This window comes from Otolemur garnettii, unplaced genomic scaffold (genome assembly GCF_000181295.1).
Source record: "Otolemur garnettii isolate 467f Iridium unplaced genomic scaffold, OtoGar3 scaffold00003, whole genome shotgun sequence".
In the NCBI taxonomy this organism is placed as follows: domain Eukaryota; kingdom Metazoa; phylum Chordata; class Mammalia; order Primates; family Galagidae; genus Otolemur; species Otolemur garnettii.
The window spans coordinates 2018202-2039690 of NW_003852398.1; the positions used below are offsets into that span (position 1 = coordinate 2018202).

General features: G+C 42.3%; 1 pseudogene; it reads right to left on the bottom strand.

Moving 5' to 3' along the window:
* Positions 1-5000: 5000 nt before the first annotated feature.
* Positions 5001-6389, bottom strand: LOC100940447 (annotated as a pseudogene).
* Between the last annotated feature and the right edge of the window lie 15100 nt (positions 6390-21489).

Sequence of the window (21489 nt, forward strand, 5' to 3'; positions counted from 1 at the left end):
TTTTTTTTTTGTCCTTGAAAACTTTTTAAAATTCTGTCTGTCCTCTTTCAATTCTTTTTTTTTTAAATTATTATTTGAGATTCATTGGGGGTACAAAGAATTAGGTTACACTGATTGCATTTGTTAGATAAAGTCCTTCTTATAATTGCATCCCACCCCCAAGAGGTTTGTCATACATTGTGACCCCCCTCAATCCCCCTCTCTCCTTCCCTTTCCCTACTTGCTCATTCCTCTACCCCCGCCCCCAACGTATTAGATCATCTATGCCTTCATATTAGAATTGAGTACACTGGATTTTTGCTTCTCCATTCTCGTGATGCTTTACTAAGAAGAGTGTGTTCCACCTCCATCCAGATTAATACAAAAGATGTAAAGTCTCTATCTTTTTTAGTGGCTGGATAATATTCCATGGTATACATATACCACAGCTTGTTAATCCATTCCTGGGTTGGTGGGCATTTAGGTTGTTTCTGCAGTCTGGTGATTATAAATTGAGCTGCAATAAACAGTCTAGTGCAAGTGTCCTTATGACAAAATTATTTTTTTTCTTCTGGTAAATGCTGAGGTTAGGAAGCAGGAATAGGCTAGTTAAACATCTTTTTTTTTTTTTTTTTGTGAGATAGAGTTCCACTCTGTCACCCAGGCTAGAGTGCCATGGTGTCAGTCTAGCTCACAATATCCTCAAACTCCTGGGTTCAAGCAATCCTCCTGACTCAGCCTCCCAAGTGGCTGGGGCTGTAGGAGGGCGCTACATGCCTGGCTAATTTTTCTGCTTTTAGTAGAGATGAGTCTCTTGCTCTGCCTGGTCTCAAATTCCCCAACTCTAAGGATCTCCCTGCCTTTGCATCCCAGAGAGCTAGGATTATAATAAACATCTTTTCTTCAGTAGAATTCCTCAATGTTGGACTCCAGGGCACTTAAGTCTTAAGTTTCACAAGTTATCCTTGCCTTTAATGGAAGGAGATTCTCTCCTGGGCTGGACTCTGCAAATAGGTTCTAGATGACAAGGAGCGATCCTTGGAATGTTTGCACAATGGGGCAGGGACCCTACTGGGAATGGTAAGGGTGTCTGACACAGTCTCTACCATACTAAGGGACTGGTACAGTACAGCAGAGCTCATGAGCGAGGACAGCCCTGTTTAGCAGTCTCAGTTCCCACATGCACCCCTGATGACTTCCTTTGCTTACCTCCAAACTCCAGAATTTATAATCCCAGAGTCCTACCTCTTCATGCCACTTCCACCATTACTGCCGTGGCTTAAGCCATGGTTGGGTTTTGCTTGGATTGAGGCAACAGACCCCTTCCTAGGCTCCTTGTCCCATCCTTTAATAAAGCATCCTGAGTAGAATGATCTATTTAGAGACATCAGCTAAATCACTCTTTTATCAGAGACCCCAAGACCATCCTCAGGGTTAGTAGTTTGCTAGTGGGACTCACAGGGTTCAGGATATTATTGCTCTTATAGCTATAATTTCTTGCAGCAAGGGACACCAAACACAGTCAGCAGGGGGGAAAGATGCTTGGGATAAGGTCCCTCAATCTTCCTAATGCCATGATACATTAATATAGTTCCTCATGTGGTGGCCTCCAACCATATAACTACTTTTGTTGCTGTTTCATAACTATAATTTTGCTACTGTTATGAATTGTAATGTAAATATCTTATATGCAGGATGTATTTTCATTGTTACAAAGGGGTCATGACCCATGGGTTGAGAACCGCTGCTCTAAGGGTCCTCACCCAGTGGAGTCACAAGGATGTTCTTAATTCCCCCAGCTACAAGTGACAAAATATTATCTTCTACCAGGGGAGCTTGCTGGACAGTCTGGTGTCCAGGGTTTTTGCTAGAGGCTGGTCATGTACACTCTCCTTGCCTGGCACATACCCAATTCCAGAGTCCTACAAGGAAAGCAGGTGTTCAGCATAAACCACACTGTGTGTGAACACAGCTTAGGCACCGTGAGCCTCTCTTATCAGAGAATGGCAGGAACTCTCCCCAAAGTCACATTCTCAGTTGCCAGCTGAAGATCACCATCCTCAGCACTTTCAAAGGACCCAGACAGGCCCGTTGTTCTCCCTTTTATTGAATTTTTTCCCCCTCTATCCCTGCAAGATGCCTCATCTAACTCAGAATAAAAGCCAAAGTCCTAAAAGTGGCTTCCAAGCCCTGCTAGATGTGGCCCCGTAAGCTCTCCAAGCTGATTGTATCTCCCTTGGATCCTGGCTCCCTGCCACTCCTTGGACACCCAAACACACTCACACCTGAGAAAGGCGATACTCACCGTTCCCTCTTGGTGAAATGCACTTCCTCAGCTACCTGCCTGGCTTCCTCTCTCCAGCACCCCCTTCAACGGCACCCATGACTCCCTGCCCCAGTTTGTCCCCTGCCACAGCATTCTGGTCCTTTTCCTCTTTTCTTTCTCCCCTCATCATTTGCTGACATACTGTATGACTTAGCTGGATGCTTGTCTGTATACAGAGGTTTGTTCACTACGGTATTTCTGTCCTTAGAGCAGGGCTTCAGGGAGCAGTGAGAGCTTGGGTCACTCCCACAACCCAGAGCAGGAGAGCAGGGGCTGTGGTGGCAGACACGGGCAGAATCTCCACTCCACCATGTAGCACCTGTGTAGCCTGAAGTGTGGTCTGTACACTCCCATCCTCAGTTTTTTTTTTTTTTTTTAAGAGACAGAGTCTCACTTTCACCCTCAGTAGAGTGCTGTGGTGTCATAGCTCACAACAACCTCCAGCTCTTGAGCTTGAGGCGATTCTCTTGCCTCAGCCTCCCAAGTAGCTGGGACTACAGGCGCCCACAACAACGCCAGGCTATTTTTTTGTTGCAGTTTGGCTGGAGCTGGGTTTGAACCTGCCACCCTTGGTATATGGGGCTGGCGCCCTACTCACCAAGCCACAGGTGCTGCCCAGTTTCTTCGTCCGTTAAGGAGGGTATTAATACTATCTGGGTCTTAGGATGGTGCTACCTGTGAAGGCAGTGAATATACCTGCGGCCCTCTGGGATAGGCTCTCTGTCTGCACTAGCTCTTACCTTTATTGTTTCCATCTCTTCATTAAATTATCATTATCTTGAAAATATTTTATTATGGAAGATTTCAAACATAAACCAAGGCGGAATGATCATAGAATGAACCGCAATGTATCTACCAGCCAGCTTTAGTAATTACCAGCTCAGAGGCAGTCACATTCATCTACTATTCCCCCCAGGTTCCTATACCCTAATATCCAGATTATTTTTGAAGAAAATCCTAGATTGCATGTCATTGCATTTATAAATATTATAGTACATGTCTCTAAAAGACAAGGACTCACTTTTTAGAAAACACAGTGTAATAACATGAAATCTAAAAATCACCACTAATTTCTTAATAGGAATAAAAATCTTGTCAACGAGTACTCAGATTTCCCTGGTTCCTCATATCTCTCACCTAAACAGCATCATGAATCATCTCCTGACCCGAGGACTCTTTATCTGGTGCTCTTACCCCCAGACCGAGAGTGAGTAACCGTTTTCTTTTTACTTTTCTTTATTAAGGTGGTTGTGTATTTTCCCGATACAAACTTTCTTGTGAGAAATTTTGGAAAATAAGAACTCAATATGGTTTCTACCATTGTAAATATTAAGAATAAGATATGTAATCAATTCTCTTTCTACGACCCAAGCGTTGGCATGTAAGAATTTTATTCCTTCACCATGCTATCAGAGTTTTTTATTTACTACTTTATTAAGGTATTAATCAATATATAAAACTTCACACATTTAATATGTGGTTTATAGTATTTGATGAGTTCAGATATATGCAAACACCTATAATACCATCACTACAATCAAAGCAACGAGTGTGTCCATCACATCAAAAAGTTCCCATGTGTCTCTGGCCTTGCATTTATTTATTTATTTATTTATTTATTATTGTGTCAAGGACACTAAACCTGAGAGCTCGCCTCCTTTCAAATTTTTAAGTGTTCAATACCACATTGTGCGATAGGCACTATGTGGTACGGCAGGTATCTAGAACTTACTATTCATCTTGTACATTTTACTGAACAACATTCTGTCTCCCTGGCAGCCACCGTTCGATTTTTTACTTCTATATTTTGACAATTTCATAGGCCTCATATAAGTAGAATTATCTAGCATTTGTCATTCTGTGACTGGTATATTTCATTTAGCATAATGTCTTCAGGACCCACCCATGTTGTGGCAAGTGCTAGAATTTCTTTCCCTTTAAAGGCTGAATAAGATACCATTGTATGTTCTTATACCTCATTTTTTTTTATACACTGATGCAAAATATTCATTCCAAGTTAGTTACTTTATGCAGTGGTTTTCCCTCTTAACAGACTTGTGATAACCACATCTTTTTTATATCTGTAAATAAGGTTATCAAAATAATCTTAGTCTTTGAAATCTCACAAAAAATTATATTTTACAATTCACCTCGAATATCAAGGCAGCAAGAATAACACACTTCCTATAACCAAATTGTTTACAGCTATACCCAAGAGGAAAAAGAAAAAAAAAAAAACACATATGCCTGGTTAAGGGATAAAGTTACCTGAGCAGCCAACAATAAAATAAAATATCCAAATTACTAGCATTAATTTAATAACTTCAACCGTCACTTTGGTATTAACAATGATTGCTTGAGCACAGGGGTGAGTGCCCCAAGGGCTGGTAGTAGAAGCTGTTGCCACAGACCAGACTTCTCTCCTCCCCACTGCGAGCTTCCCCCCGCGCATTGCCCCATATATACTCTGTGTGTGTGTGTGTGTGTATTTCAAAAACCTTTCCCACCACACAAACTTCTCTATTAAGCACATAACAGAAAAGAACACAAAAGCTAAACAAGCCAGTCGCTCTCTTTGGGATATGATTATTTCCCTTGTGCATGAAGTAGTAACATAAAGGAAAAGAACAATTTCTTTTGTACACTCCCTAAGCAGAGTTTACTGGGTCAGATTTTACTGTGAGTATTTATATGTCTATTTCCAGGCATGGCCATCTGATGTTTTACTGCTACTGGTTTCAGTGTCTGAATCCTCAAACTCTGCCTTACAAGTGCTTCTCCAAGGGGAGAACAGGCTGGAACAGCAGCTCTGCAAGAAGCCATTGTTTTGAAAGCCATTTCTTCTCAGCTTCTCTGTCTCCATGTGGAGTACTTTGAGCTCATCCTCTTTGAGGGGAAGGCAACTGTCATCATTTTCAGGATATTCCCGCCATCTCATTGCTTTTAATAACCTGTGCTCTGCTTCCAGAGCATGTGAGAGAACCTGCCCTTCTTCCCGTATGGGGAGAGCGGACCATTCTGGTGACAGCTTTCCTCTCCATTTTGCTTTGGTTCAGCTGTGCTGTCATCCTCCAAATCCTCCAGCTTATCACAGCCTCTGTTCTCTGAGAAATCTCCATTCCAGCCAGCCATCGGAGTCTTCAGGAATTCACTCTTCCTGTCAGTGGGTCGATAGGTCCACGAGAAGAGTTGATCTCTTTGGAGGGAGTGGTGCTGGAAGGACTTCCTTTGGGAGAACTCTGAACTGCAGCAGCAGCCAGTAGCACTGGTTTAGTGACAGAGATTGGACTGGCTAGAGGAAAGGGATCCTGATCTGGGTTCCATTCTGTTAGCTTTCCATGCACAGGGCTTAGAAGGAGATGGGACAGGGTTATAAATCAGGTTCTTACAGACACTTGGAACTCTGGGTTACGATTTGTTCCCATTTGCCTGGTGAGATCCTGGTGAGGTGAATGCAGCAGAGAAGGCAGTGGCAGGCTCCTCTTTGGAAACTTTTTTGATAACCAGCATTTTGGAGTGTTGCTTGGCACTAGGAGGGGTTTCCCCACACCCCAGAAGGGGTCCCAAAAGGTCTGCATGGCCGATTCTGTTTGCCATCTTCTGGATTCAAAGAAGGAAAGTCATCTTTTCAAACTGCGACTTTTCTGCCTTGTCTTCTTTCTCTTCTTCCCTAATCTGCGTAGGTGGCCTTTCCTGAAAGGAGCAGCCTTCACAAGAATGGAAGCTGCCATTCCAATGGCGATGGTTCCCCACACCACCCCCACTACACTGGCTCGTGCAATCATGACCTCGGGAAGAGCCAAGCTAACCAGATGGGTTCCCTGGGATTCCAGCATTTGCTCCCTTTGAGACATCAGAGTCCACAGAATCATGGTGGAACAGGGAGGGCTGGTGCCAGGAATGTCCTGTAGTTCGTAGGAATCCATTGTTAAAAAAGCCATCAGAGGAATTATGTCCTCACTCCAAATCTACCTTTTTCTTGGGATAGGTGCTCTCCAAGTTTTTCAAAGGTGGCAGTAGGGGACTTAGTTGACTGTGATGTTGAGAAATTTAGCCAAGCAGGAACAAAATCATGCTGTGCCATTTGGGGCCAGTGTCTCTTTTTCAATAACGTGAGGCATCCAACCTCATGTCCGGGATCCCAGAGTATACCCCACTATAATCTGTGGTCCTGTTTCCTGAACTCCTTGAGTCTGCCAGCTGGATTTTCCACGAGGTCTCCTTGTTAAACGTGTGTTTTAAGTAACCCAGCCAGCAGCACAACTTAAGATGAAACGCGAAGAAGTCAGCCTCTGTGTGCTTCGCTTTCTCAGTCCCTCAATCGCTCATCTTAAACTACTAACACGTTTCCAAAAGGGAGAAAGGGGAAGGGGAGCATAAAAAGTATGTGTTACATTTAAAAAAGGAGGGAAGGGGAAAGAGCTATGTCTACGTTCACCTCATTCAGCTTCCTTGGGTTATGGCACCATGATGGTGCTTCATTAGGTGATACATGGACATTTGCACAGAGTCCAAACCCTGCTCATAACAAGGTCATAGCTAGAAAGACAGGTGGGTTCAAGTGTGGGCAAGTAACATCATCAAGGTGATAGATCAACAATATTACAGTTGGTAAAACATCCACATGACAACGCCCTCAAAATACAGCTCTCATTATTCTTATGCACACAACCGATAAAAATAATGTGCAGATATCTATTTATATTTGTCTTATCCTCCAAAATCTAAGGACATTAGAAATCTTGTCTGAAAAGGGAAAAAATCAGACAGGAACTTGTTATACTTTCCCCAACATAGAATAACAGCTTTCAAGGCAAATCTCTTGGTATGAAGCTCCTAAATGTATATTCTATTTCTTTGGTTTTTATTTATAAACTCAGAGCAAAGGTAAATAAGGAGAAAGACAGGGGTAAGCAGTAGTCAAGGAAGAAGACAGTTCCAAAAGGAGGTTTTCTTCTCTTCAGTTTTCTGTATTTCACTTGTTCTGCTCCTTCCCCAAACTGAATTGAGCTACTGTAAGGTGATGTAAAGAATCTTCTATTGCTTTGCTAGAGAAGTCATGTACTAATCTGAATCCATTTCCATCTTCACGCAATCATTTAAAAGGCTGCACAGCTCTATGACCTGGGCAGCAGCCAGGCTACAGCCAAGGACGAGATGCAGCGTCTGAGGACTCGTTTCCAGTTTCTCCACCTGGCAAAGGCGGTCAGCGCACTATACCACATTTTCTTGGCCCACCCATCTGTCAATGATCATTTGAGCTGTGGAGAATTGGAATTCTTAGACACCATTTGTGGGAATGGAAAATGGTGCACCCAGTATGGAAAACAGTATGGTGGTTTCTCAAAAAATTAAAAATAACATTATCACATGATTCAGAAATCCCAGTTCTGGGTTTATGTCTAAAATAATTGAAATCAAGATCCCGAAGAGAGACATGCACTCCCATGTTTACTGCAGCTTTTTTTTTTCTTTGCAATAGCCAGGACACGGTGCTATTCATCCTGATGCATCCTGAGTATTCACTCTCCTCTGTGGCCCCTGTGCTGTGACTTCCTCAACAGCAGGGGATGCATTTTATTCTTCTGGTTTCCCTAGAATCAGAGCAGGGCTGGAAAACAGGGTGGATGCCCAAATGTATTGAATGAATGGATGGATGGGTTAAGAGATGGACAAATGGGCAAAACACTTAGAGTCCATGTTGTTTTAGAGTCCACAGCCTCATATCTCTACTTGGGTCCACATTGCTACTGTTGATGTTTAACAGTTTATCAGACTATTTTCTTGTTTGTGCAGCTGGCTTATCATTCTCTTCCCTGGTAGCTTGGAACTTTTTAATCCTGAATAATTCCTGCTCCCTGGCATGCTGCCTGCTTGCTGACATGAGTCAGACAAGTCCTGGGTCATGGTGATTAATTACCTAAGACACTGCATCTCTCTGAAATGATCCCAGAGCAGAAAGGCAGTCTGAGGAATGCCTGGGGGCCACGAACCTCCAGCCATGACATGGATGGGGAATGGCTTCTGTACTAGAAATGCCACATTTCAGCTGGGCTGGCCACTGCGGACCAAGAGCAATTGAGACAGAGAGGCATGAGAGGTGATAATTCCTTCTCTACCTTCCCTCTCTTTTTATTGTAAAAGAATCAGGGATTGTTACATTGGGTCAAATGCAGCCCTCGTGGCTTGCCTATGTTAAAGACTACTTTTTCAGTGCTTTGGGAACTACCCTGTGACCTTTACAGATGCAATGCTATCTCTTCTCACTAGGAGCCTGGCAGAGGAGCTACTACCCCATTTTACAGATGAGGCCACTGAGACTCTAAAGGATCATGAAATTGCAGAGTTACTACATGGAGAACTGGGATTCAATCTTGGGTCTACCCATGTCCCTTTCCAGCAGAAAAGGATGTTCCATGCTGGGAGTAAAATTAGTTTAGTGAGTTTGGGGCTAAAATAATTAAAATAAAAAATCAAAGATTAAACTAGAATACAATAAAACAGATTGGAAAGTAATAGTGCATTCTGGGTAGTAAGGATGAATACTATTTATAAAGCTTTTCTACATCTATGTCCATATACATATATACAGGCGTCCATTGGAGATATTGTGGGTTTGCTTGCAGACTACCACAATAAAGGGAATATAACAAGAAAAGGAGTCACACAGTTTTTTTTTTTTTTTTTCTTTCCCGGTTCATTTAAAGTTACGTTTAAATATAGTCTAGTGAGGGGTCGGGGAGAGGAGATAGAAGTAAGGGGGTGTGAGGGAGGGTGACTGGTGGGATCTCACTTAAAGTGCACAAGGTGAGGGGGTTCAACACGCCCCAGGGTGAAGAGCTTAATTGCAAGTTGAACTTTACCTTGAAAATGAAATTAATGTAACCTAGATATTTGTACCCTCTTATCAATCAGAAATTAAAAATAAAATAACAAATAGAAGTTATGTTCTACCATCCTGAAGTCTACTAAACTGCAATAGTGTTATATTTAGAGAAACAATGTGCATAACCCTAATTTAAAAGTTCCTCATTGCTAATAAATGGTAATAATCATTTGAGTCTTCAGCAAGTAGTGACCTTTTTGCTGGAATGAAGGTCTTGCCTCAGTGATGGCTGCTGACTTATCAGTGTAGTGGTTGCTGAAGAATGGAGTGACAGTAGAAATCTCTTCAAATAAGACAACAGTGATATTTGCTACATTAATTGTCTTCTTTTCGTGCAAGATTTCTCTTTATCTTATGCTATGATGTTTGATAACATTTTATCTTGAGCTGTGCCAGACAGGAGCATGAAGGATCCACGGGAAGGGAAACTATTGTGTCAATATTGTAAGTTAGCATAGCATAATGGGTGAGAGGCTAAATTCTGTGGTCAAATTGACTTCAAATCTGAGCTCCACTTATTGGTTATGAGATACTTGCCCTTTTTAATTGTTGGTTCTTCTTACTTGCAAGAGTTTTAAATTAGTATATGCTGTTGTGTTGTGGTGAAATATGAATTAATTATTACTTATAAGTCTTTTAAAATGCCACCTGGCATGTTGTTAATGTTCACTAGAAACAAACTGCTGTTGTTATTATTATTTTATTACTCATAATTATTTTAGTAGCAATGAATACAAATAGCCTTAACCAATAGGGAAAAAAAATACTGCCTCATGTAACTAAAAGCTCTAGGAGTACAGCTGTCATCGTGCACCACTGACATCACCAATTTTTCTCTCTGTTTTCCAGTTCTGCTATACTCTCTGGTGGGGATACTTTCATGTAGGATCTCCTGTATGATGACAAAAATGGAAGGTATCAGCTCTAGCAGCTAAACCCCAGTGGAAAGAGAGCCTCCTTCCCAAGAAGTTCAACAAAAGTCCCAGGGAACATCCTCACTGGTCCAGCACAGGTCATGCTATCACCCACGAACCAATCACTATGTCTAGGAGGCAGATTAAGCCCCAGTTGAGCCACATACACTGGGAGTGGAAAGGATAGTTCTTCACAGGGAAAACAATGTGGTGACCAGAAGAGAAGGAGGATTGGATGCAGGGAAGGCAGAACCCCAAATGTCCTATTGCAGACCCTCCAGGGCAACACTGATTCATGTAAACATCCACCAGCCAGCCTGAAATCACTTATAAGTCTCATGACCACTGCCACCTTCCACACTTTTGCCAGTGTTTCTACACTTTCCCACTAACTCAAGTAACCTGCCCCAAATCTACACATCCTTCAAGGGCCATCACAAATACCACACCCCCTGAAAGGCCTTTTGATTTTGCCAACTGGAAGTACTCACCCACTTTTCACACTTCCTGTCAGAGAGAGCAAATATAATGCACTATTCTCTCCACCATCCCCTTCTCCTCAAGTTAGAATCTTGGAGAGACCTTAATCTTTCCTTCCTTAAATTTCCAAATACCTCCAACATAGCCTGGACCCAATAAGCACTCTACAAATATTCATTAAATTGGGCTGCGTATGTCAATAACAAAAACACAGTCATTCATCTAGCACATTCTGCATGTCGGTTGATATGCTTGTAAGTGGGATCTCATTTTATTATTTTGACTATATGGTGTGGTAGGTCCTATTGCTGTCCCATCTCCGTCTATTTCATCTGTACAGATAAGAATATAAAAGCTCAGAAAGGTTATGGTCAAGATCACACAGCTGGTACTTGCTGTACTCAAAATTTGGGTCCTAGTGTGTGTGTCTTCAGAGCACACTTTTTGGGCCCTTGAAATTTGGGTAGTAAATATATGATTTATGGTCACCCTAAAGGCTAGAAAGGCTAGATAGGCTGTATAACATACACCCATTCAGAAGAGAAACTATCTGAACCTAGAATAGAGGCTCAACTTGGCTACTTGCTGACTGGAAAACCTGGAAAAACTCGTCTCCTCTCTCTTTGTCTTGAAGGGGACAGTTGGACCTGGTTTCTTCCAACTGAAATTTTCCTGTTTCTAGGCCAATGTTCAGAGATTTGAGGTCAGTTAGAGGTCAGCCTAGATATGAAGTCTAACTTCTAAGCACTCCCTTCATCTTTTCCCCACTACAAAGAGCTTCTTTATGTAATTTTTTATTGCTCATTTTCTCCCAGTTTTCTAACTTCTTATGAATTTGAAACAAAAAATGAATATAAAAATCTGGCTAAAAGGCTAGGTGGGAGGCTCAGGCCTGGAATCCCATAACTTGGGGAGGCCAAATGGGTGAATTGCTTGAGCTCAGGAGTTTGAGACCAGCTTGAGCAAGAATGAGACACCATCTCTACTAAAAATAGAAAAACCAGTCTATCATTGTGCTGGGTGCCTGTAGTTCCAGCTACTCAGAAGGCTGAGGTGAGAAGATTGCCTGAGCCCAACAGTTTGAGGTTGCTGTGAGCTATGACTCCGCAGAACTCTACATAGGGTGACTGAGTGAGACCCTGTCTCCAAAAAAAGAATCTGGCTAAGGAAAACAAACATATTTAACCCAAACTCACCAAGGCAGAAAAACATACATAAAGAGGTGAAACTTGTAAGCATGTGAGTTATAATGGCCTCGAATTTGGTGATAAACAAGCTATTGAACACAATTGGCTTTGGAAATAAATATTCTGAGCACCACTGTCCTAAGTTGATTTAGTCAGGATTTTCTTTTTTTTTTATTTGCCTACTTTAAAACTCTTAATATAGGTTCCTCTTCCCCTAAGAAATATGGATACTTAAATTCTCTTAAGAACACTAAGATGGGCTTAGCGTCTGTAGCTCAGCAGCTAGGGCACCAGCCACATACACTGGGGTTGGCAGGTTCAAATCCAGCCTGGACCAACTGAAACAACAATGACAACTGCAACAACAACAACAAAAATAGCCGGACACTGTGACAGGCCCCTGTAGTCCCAGCTACCTGGGAGGCTGAGGCAAGAGAATCGCTTAAGCCCAAGAGTTAGAGGTTGCTGTGAGCTGTGATGCCATAGCACTCTACTGAGGAAGACATGAGTTTCTGTCTCACTAAGATGTACAGACCATTATTATTCCCATTTTACAGAGGAGCAAACTGAAGCATAGACCAGCTTCCACAAGGCGACACAGTGCTCAGAGGGGAGATGTTGAATCCAGGCAATGTGATGTTGACTGTGCCCTCTTGGCTGGGTACTGGGTCCTTTGATTTCTCCCTATTCTTTGTGCTTGACTCCTGAAGAGTTTTCTTACAGACTGTGTGTACCACTCCTGTCACTGTTGGTATACTTCCAACATACTCAGGGTCCAGCGGAGCTGACACAAAAAGGTTAAATATCCCTATAGACATCCCAGGTGAACTAGGAACTCACACTGTGGAACAGGAGAGGGCCTTGTTCTCTGGTTTGTGTCTGTTAGCAACCAACTGTGAACCAAATATGAAGCATTTACGAGTTAATTTCTCTCTCAGGCAAGAGAAATTCATGAGGATGGGATCAAGCTGCCGTGATGTCTAGGATAGGGGCTTAGGGACAAGCAGCAAGGCACACCTGCTCTGGCTCACCGACATTTTCTTTCACAGTGGAAGCTTCCCTGAAGTCCTGATCCAGCCTGTCCTTGCTTCCCTAGGGGAAGAGGAGTTTTTACTCTACCCATCTTAGATTTCTGGTTGGGGCTCAGTAACAAAAGACAGATTAACAACAACAAAAAGCATACAAATGTTTTAAATGTGTTTTAGGTGGTGACATGGGAACTCTTGTAAGGGAATGAAGACCCAAAGAAGTGGCAAACCTAAGTGTCTATATCCTCAGTGGAACAAAGAGGCAATTATGGAAACATATTTAAAATATACGAAATGAGGATTAAAGGAAGGTAAGAACTATCCTAACAAGGCGTGTTTTGCATAGAATTCGCTTGGACTAGACTTCCCATCTCTGGGGATAGGAATGTTCTCTTCCTTCTGATATAGGAAGGGCACCTTTCACACAGGGGTTTCATGCCCTTTTTTCAAGAAGGAAGGGAGTGGTCAGAGCACCCTTCCTGCATCTGCTGCTTTTAAGTGCTTTTAGCTTAAAATAATAGTTATGCCAAAGTGGCATATTTTGAGGTGATTTATTCTGCCACTCTGTAGCTCCTGACGCATCTCATGCTAATCAGAGAAAAGATTCCCTTACTGAGCCCCTTAAACCACCTGTGGTTCCCCCCTACACACACCATTCCTGGGGCCAGGGGAGTAGACTTTTCTCTAAGGCTTTGACCACCATTTCTCTGTGACCTAGCTGCTACTTCCAGCCAGCTCTCTCCTCTGTGGCCTGAGCATGGCTCCCTGCAGGGCCCCAGGCTCCGTAGACTGAGGACTCCATCACCTCCCTCTTTCGGGCTGCCTAGTTCAATGAACCACCCATCCTTCATCCAGTCACCTGAACCAGGGACCTGGAAATAACTCTAGGTGCTTTCTCTCTCTATTTCTCAAGATGCCTTTTTGCCTTTTTGGATTTCGACTCAGTGGTTCTGTCTTCTGTGCTCTTTCATAGCTCTTATGGCAATGCCTTATGGCATTCTGTATAAACTTTTGTTTACTATCCTAATTCCTCCACTAGATGGGGTTCCTCAAGGGCAGAGATCTTGCTTTCACAACCTGGAGAGCTGGAACCTAACTCAGCACTGGGGTCCCACACACAGAGGCCTTGGGGTGACGGTGTATGGAACAAGCCAGTTCTTAGGAATATTGAAGTTGGTAGAGTCCAACTTGACCTCTACCCTTTCTAATTCTCCATCTTCCAGCCACATATACATTATTCTCTGAGCTGTTGGGAGAGAGGACAGCAGTAGTGATATACATCATCAGACTTCTGCAGCAATTTTGTCTGCAGCATTTAGCTAAATTTGGTATCTATGTAAAACACGAGGAAAAACACAAACAAGCTGAAATGATTTGAATAAATTTATAAAGCTACAAAGGTTCTCTTAAATGCACTTGTCAAAATAAGCATAAAATCCTTGTGCTATATTTTTAAGGCAAAAACGTTTGCCTCCAAATAATTAGTAGCAAAGCAGCTAAATATTATAACTTGGAGGGAAATAAATTAATCTCTCTGATTTTTATTTTGCAAGTTTCTAGAATTAGTGGTGAAAATACCTGCACATTCTAGGGCAGGCGTCCTCAAACTACAGACCGCAGGCCACATGTGGCCCGCCAAGGACATTTGTCTGGCTTGCCAGGTGTTTTTGCCGCCGCTGCCTGTCCTGCTTAGCAGCCAACGCATCCTGGGGCCCACAGTCCGGCCGTCCAACGGTCTGAGGGACAGTGAAGTGGCCCCCTGTTAAAAAGTTTGAGGACCCTTGTTCTAGGGCTTAAAAACAAGCTACCTTTGAATAAGATGCTAGAAAATGGGCCGAGAGGAGTATAATTTGAAGCAATCTTTCTAGCAAGCAATTTTCACAGTAGCCCTATAGAGCAAGAATTATTCTTTTATCATTTTTCAAAATGGGAAACAAACTCAGAATAGAGGATTTCTCCAAGTTGCCCAGGGGCAAATGGGAAAGCTGGGATTTGATCCAGATTTTGATAGGTCCTAGAGCCCACCTACAAGCCTCCACTGTTATCAAGGGCAATGGTGACCTCTTACTCTCCTCAACCATTCTTGGAGCCTTGAACCTGCAGGGGTTAGAGTCAGGCTTAGGGAGAGCTCAAAACTGGCCAGTGACCCACTGAGAGTGGAGGCTGCCTGGGGCTCTCTGCCCAAGCTTGAGCAAGTAACTACATCTCTCTGAGCCTCAATTTCCCCATTTCTTAGTGGGATGTTGACAGCCCTCCCAGAGGGTTATAGGGGACCACACATGCCTGTGACTTCTGTGGCCTGTAGGGTACTGCTCTGACAGTGGTAGCTGTAAGTGCTCTGAGACCTGGCAGATGCTCTCTCTGGTGTGGATCCTCTTCAATATCAGTGAAGTGCTGAGCTGCTGATTATCATTAGAGGAAGGGTACACTCTGGCTTTTAAAACAGCAAATGTGCAACAAGATCCAAGCTCAGGGACCATATTGAGCCATGAGACAAATTTGTTTATCTGTAAAATGGACAAAATAAGAGCACCTACTCCTGGTCATTGCAAGAACTATTTAAAGAACATGACTGCTGGAAAGTGGTGTGACTTGTCCCTATAGATAGCCATGATAACAATCTGATAGAGCTGCTGCGGGAATGAATAGAGGTATTATGGCTAGAGCTCTGATTGCTGAAACCTTAGTTATGTACCTGCACCCTAGCTGCAAGGGAGGCTGAAAAAGCTAGTTGGGGAAATAAAAGCATATCTTTATACCAAGACAGGTATGCTGATGTTAGTAGCAGCATTTTTCATGATAGTTCTGTCATTTTAATGTTTTTGTTCTAAGTTTCATGTTGAGACTTAATCCCAATGTAACAACATTGAGAGGCATGGCCTTTGGGAAGTGTTTATGTCATGAGGGAAGCCCTCATTAATGGATTAATGGCACTACCAAAAGGGCTTGTGGGAGTGAGTTCTCTCTTTTCTTCTCTTCTGCTGTGGGAGGACACAGAGTCTACCCCCCTTTGACCTTCTGATTGCCACACGAGGATGCACCAAGGAGGCCCCCACCAGATGCCAGTGTCTTGATCTTAGACTTTTCAGCCTGTGTAACTGAGAAAGGATTAATGTCTCTTAGAGATTCATATAGATCATTCAATCTGTGATTTCTGCTTTAGCAGCACAAAACAGATTAAGATAAGCCCTAAACTCAAAGCAATCTGAACATGCATCCACCAGTGATGGATAGACAAACTGGTATATCTGTACAATGGACTACTACTCAGCAATACAACATGAATGAATATTAAAACATGCTAAATAAAAGAAGCAGACACAAAAGACAAATTGTATGATTTCATTTATATGAAATATCCAGAAAAAAATGGGAAATCTGTAGCAATAGAAAGAAGATGAGAGTTTTCCTGGGGCTGGGGCAAGAATGGGACCGTACTACTACAATTTACATGAAGGGTCATTCTGGGTTACTGAAAATGGTTCAAAAACTGGATTGTGGTGATGACTACACGTTTTTAAAAGTTTACTAAAAGTCAAAGAGCCGTAATTTAAAATGTGTGCATTTTATAGTTGTGAATTATATATCAATAAAGCTGTTTAAAAGTAGAGTGAGTTGGGAATTCAAGATTCACTTGTCTGGGAAGGTTTCTAAATGGAAGGGTTTTCAAAGATGCTATAAGGACAAATATCCACTGCAGATGTCATTTTTTACGTCAGTTCTATGGCATTTGTCTCTTTAAACCTTTTTGACAAATTAGAAAACTGAGGCTCAGAAAAGTGGAGTTTAAAAAATTCTTTGAAAGGAGCTGTGAAAGTAGCCCTTGCATGAAGCTTATCACATTATTTCTTCTTAATGCTTCCCTTTGTTACCCCCAAGTCCTTTTACTTCCCAAGTCTCAATTCCCTCACCGTGGCTTAAGAGAGACAGCTAGATAAAAGCAGAGGGCTGGCAGAAACCAAGGGCTTAAAATACATGCAGTCTGAACCTCTTACTTAAAGACCTGTCCAAATTATTTTCAGAAACTAACACTAGTTCTAAAATTCATTAAATTAAAAAATACATGACTTTCTGGGCGGTGCCTGTGGCTCAAAGGCACCAGCCCCAAGTGCTGGAGGTGGTGGGTTCAAATGCAGCCCAGGCCAAAAAAAAAAAAAAAACATGACTTTTCTATCTTTAAAATGCATACAGTATGTATTCCAGTGACAGTTTCTAATGTTCCCAAGTCCAAAGTCCTCTATATGTGAAAGATAGTTTTGCTGCATAAAAATGAAAACTATTAAAGTGGCTGTGTTTCACGAGCACTTTGTTGGAAATTGGAACTGGTATTTGCTGCATGTATAAAATATGACACTGAATAATGTTCACTAATTACAGTCAAATGGATTTTAATCAAAAAGGAGGTAATGAATGAAATAATCTGCTACCATCAATTGTATAAGTTACTCAACAGACTTATTTTTAGCTGATATCATAATGGATTAACCTAGCCCTGTTGATTTAATGACTTTTAACTGAGTTGAGCAACTGTGGAGCTGCAACAGCTGGACAGAAAGCTGCATTCACATCTGGGCTGTCACAGCTGAATCCTTTATCATCTTATTATTTTTCTCCCTTGGATTTCAGATTTTACCAATTCCTTGGGTATTCTATTCAGAGCCTTGCTCATTAAAAGACTAGATCTAGTGTGCTAACACATATGCCTCCCTGGTTTGCCATTTCCCTCAGTGGTTCTACTTATCCTCAGAGCAAGGTCTACATCTGACTAGCATTCAAAGCTCTTTCTCCATGCTCTGTGCTTCCAAATTAAATCAGCCTCTAAATCCTAGATTCATAATTTATTTTTTATGTGCATTAGCCAGTGTTTGCTGTGTAACAATTTCAGTGGCTTACAACAACAAATATTATCTTTTTCCCCTCAGATCCATGAGTAAACTGCTGTTCTGATGAGCTCAGCTGGACTGGGCGCCTAGCAGTGTGTTGGGTTAGAGACTGTTCCGCATGTCTCTTCCTTCAGGGGGCCAGGCTGAAGGTCGATGCCTGGCTGAGAACTTTCTGTGAACTGTTGCTTTCTGGGGAATACTGTCCTCATGGCAGAGAACAGGAGCTCAAAAACAAAACTTACAGGCATATTTTAAGCTCCCACCCCCGAGCATGGGGTGCACATCACATTCGTTCTCAGTGTTATTGCACAGGTGCCTGAAAAATCACACGATGAAGGGTATGGATCTGTAATCCTGTTACAGGCAAGAGGCAGATATGAGCACAATGATCCAATCTATCATGCAAGGAAAATTTAGATGGATGACTTTACCTTTCTAAACTTCAGTTTTCTCATCTGTGAATTAGGTCTTTCAACACCACACAGAGTATACAGATTAAATGAGGTAATGATGCTGAAAGGCCCTTTTAAATTAGTATTTGTTGCTATTTTTTACAACCGACACTAAGGTCTCTTGGGTTTTTTTGTTCCCAGTATACTCCCTTCCAAGTAGTGCATATGAAAGAAGGAATTAATATTTCCCAAGTGATTCAGCACCACTGTTTTGGTTTCCCATAATCTACTCTTCCTTCTTCTGGTATCAATATCCTGATACACTTTTGAGAAGCTGGAAAATATTCCTTCATCAATAATACATCCTGTTGTCATATAGGGTGTTTTCTCCAATTACAGCCCTAAGAATGGGTTCTTAACCCAGTTGTGGTGTACGAGAATCCTAGAAGCCTTAAGTGATGACCATACATCACAAGTCTGACTGACCACAGACAATAGCATCAATTTAGGGATGTTGCTAGAACTCTTTACATTATAAAGAAGCACTATTATTCACTAGGAATCTTCAAGCTTGTAGACAAACTTGAAGGTACTAGGGGGCTGTCTAACTACCCTATGAGGATAGAGTAAAGCCAACACCAACATAAGAGAGCAGACAAAGTAATGAGGACAGCCAGACTTCTGGGAACACTGGCTGAGTATCTGGAACCAACCAGCCACTGAAACATCCTTATTTCTGCCTTTCTGTTACAAGCGTCAACAATTTTTTTTTGAAATTTTGTTTGTTTAGGCCTCTTTGAGTTGGATATCTGTCAAAAGAAAGTTGACTAACACAGAAATGGGTTGTCCCAGAATAAATACAAGTTCTTTGGGGACCCAGAGACAACCTTTTTACCGGATCTGCTGGCCCATCTCCTTCAGCAGATTGTGGCTATCTTCTGCTTTTGAACTCTTACAAGTACTTTTATCATTTGACCCTGAGGACTTTCTGCCTAGGCTACAACCTTCTCTAAAATCCTTGGCTGGTAACTACTGGTCCTGTCTAAGCCTTTTAGCCCTGTGATTGGATGGGACAGAACAGAGACACAAATGGTTCTGGAAATAGAGCTTTGGCCAAATCTTGGCACCATCACTTATTACCTGTATGATACTGAACAAGGCATTTAAACACTGAGGCTCAAGTTTCCTTCCTGTAAAGTAGATGTAATAATACCTTTCTTCAAGGTTACCCTGAGAGTTTAACAAGATTATATGTCACTGTGCTTTACATAGCATACAATAGGCATTCAATAAATGGCAGGCATTATTGGGACTGATGTCAAACCTACTCTAGTCAAGTAGACTCCAAGGGCAGCCCCCTGCCTGAGGCATCCCTGTAGTCTCTCTTTATCAAACAAGATCTCAGAACACAATAGTTACTTAATAACATGGCTGAGGGAAAGTATATGGAGAAAAGGATGCATGGTGTGAAGATGCTTGGCAGGAAAAAAGTGAAGAAAGAGGCCCTTGGCCATTTATCCACCTACCCCTGAGGTGCACTTTCTCTGAACTGAGCATTGAGGACAAAGTTGCAATGTTTGAGGAGCTTGGTTAAGTGGGAAGATAAAGATAAGACCAAACAAGTAAAATAGAGCATTTTGGTTTCAACTGCAGATAGCAGAAATCAGCTCCAGCCATCTTGAACAAAAAGGAGATATATTGAACGTATCAACATTGTGGAACCACAAGGCTTTGGGATGGAGCAAACAACAGGGTACTTGACCAGAGTTGGTCATGATCATTTTGTCTTGAGTGTTGCTATCAACACAGCCTCACTAACAAGTACCCTTAGCTTCCCTCCCCACTTTGTAATAAAAAACGTCCCATTGCCTGGAGACATACTCTAGCCTGGATTAGGTCTTACAATTACTTCTAGACCAATCGTATGTGATCCTTTGAAGCTCTCTATGTCAGGGTTTGGAGGCTGTTTCTAGGGAAGGGTGCAGTCTACAGAGAAGTGGCTTCTGTAGTGCTAAGGAGTAAATAAAGGTTAGTAGTTTGACAGAGTCCTTGATCAGGCTTGAGAGAAGTGAAGAAGCCTTCAGAGTATGGTGGCCTTGAAGATAAGTAGACAGTTCATGAAAGGGTCTGGATCAATTAACTTGATCTTGAAGAGAGAAGAGGTAAGTGGGGCTCTGTGACTATCTAATTTCTCCTCAGGAGACTGGTATAATCACAGTGGGAAATCACCCCAAACAAACTATGCTCCTGGAGCATCTGAGGTAGTCATCAAGGCCAGATTAAGACCTTTGCACCTAACCTGGAATTGAAAGGGTCATGAGCAGTGGTGCAATAAAACCAAATACAGAAAAAGTGAGGTTCTAGTCCAGCTAGCTCAGTCACTCACCTGCTGCATGATTATAAGGAATTCTCCTCCCCAAAGCTCTGTGATTTCAGCTATAAAGTGGAGAAAATAATGTTAATTTTTCTTACTGGGTATGAGGCTTAGGGGAGAAGATATATTTGAAACCATGTAGCAAGGGTCTGCCAGATGCTGTTTCTGAAAAGCACTTTACATAAAGTTTCTCATTGACCCACGTCCATGGGTTTCCTTTTTTGTTTCTTTGGACACTGGGCTCCAATCATCATTGTGATGGATGAATTTTGGGGAAAGTCCACAAAAGCAACATTCAGATGCCAGGAACTGGGTGAGCCTGCCTATTTCAGTGACCTGCCCAGAATCCTGGGACCTGGCTAGAATGGAGCCATAATACTGGGAACCAGCTAGGAGGAAATCTCCCATAATGTGCCTAGGAGAGCTTGCTCTGTTCATGGTTCTCACTCTTCATAATTGCATGTTTTGTTTTGTTTTTAGCATGCATGTGAACCCTTATTCCTGGCTTTGCCTACTTCTTCTGACCAAATCCTTTTCAGAGGTTTAATCTTTGGAATTCCAAAAGAGAAAGCAAGGCATTTTCCCTGCCTCAGGAGGGAGCCTTGATTCCAGTGCTGTGATTGCTGTATTTGCACTCCACACCAGAGCAGCAAATGCATTGCCCCAAAGCCTCATTACACAGCAAAGTCCACCGCAAACTGACAGCCATTATCTTCTCCTTGGTTGCCTGGTGGACCACGTGGGAGGTGAAGCAATTTCAAAGAGGTACCTGGGGAGTGGTAAGCACATGGGCTTTGCAAGCACAGACCAAGGGGTTTTAATCTTGGTACTGCTGTTCCCAAATGGCGGGCCCTGGAGCAAGTTCCTCAATATTTCCAACTACTTTTCATCACTAAAATGGGGATAGTATCAATGCGCTGTGGTTAGACTGAAGTGAGAAAGTTTATGTGAAATGCCTTGGTGAAAGAGCATCTGGCTTACAGAAGGAACTCTGGGAGTTTCCTTCATTTCACCTTTTTTCAGGTTAAAAACAACATGCA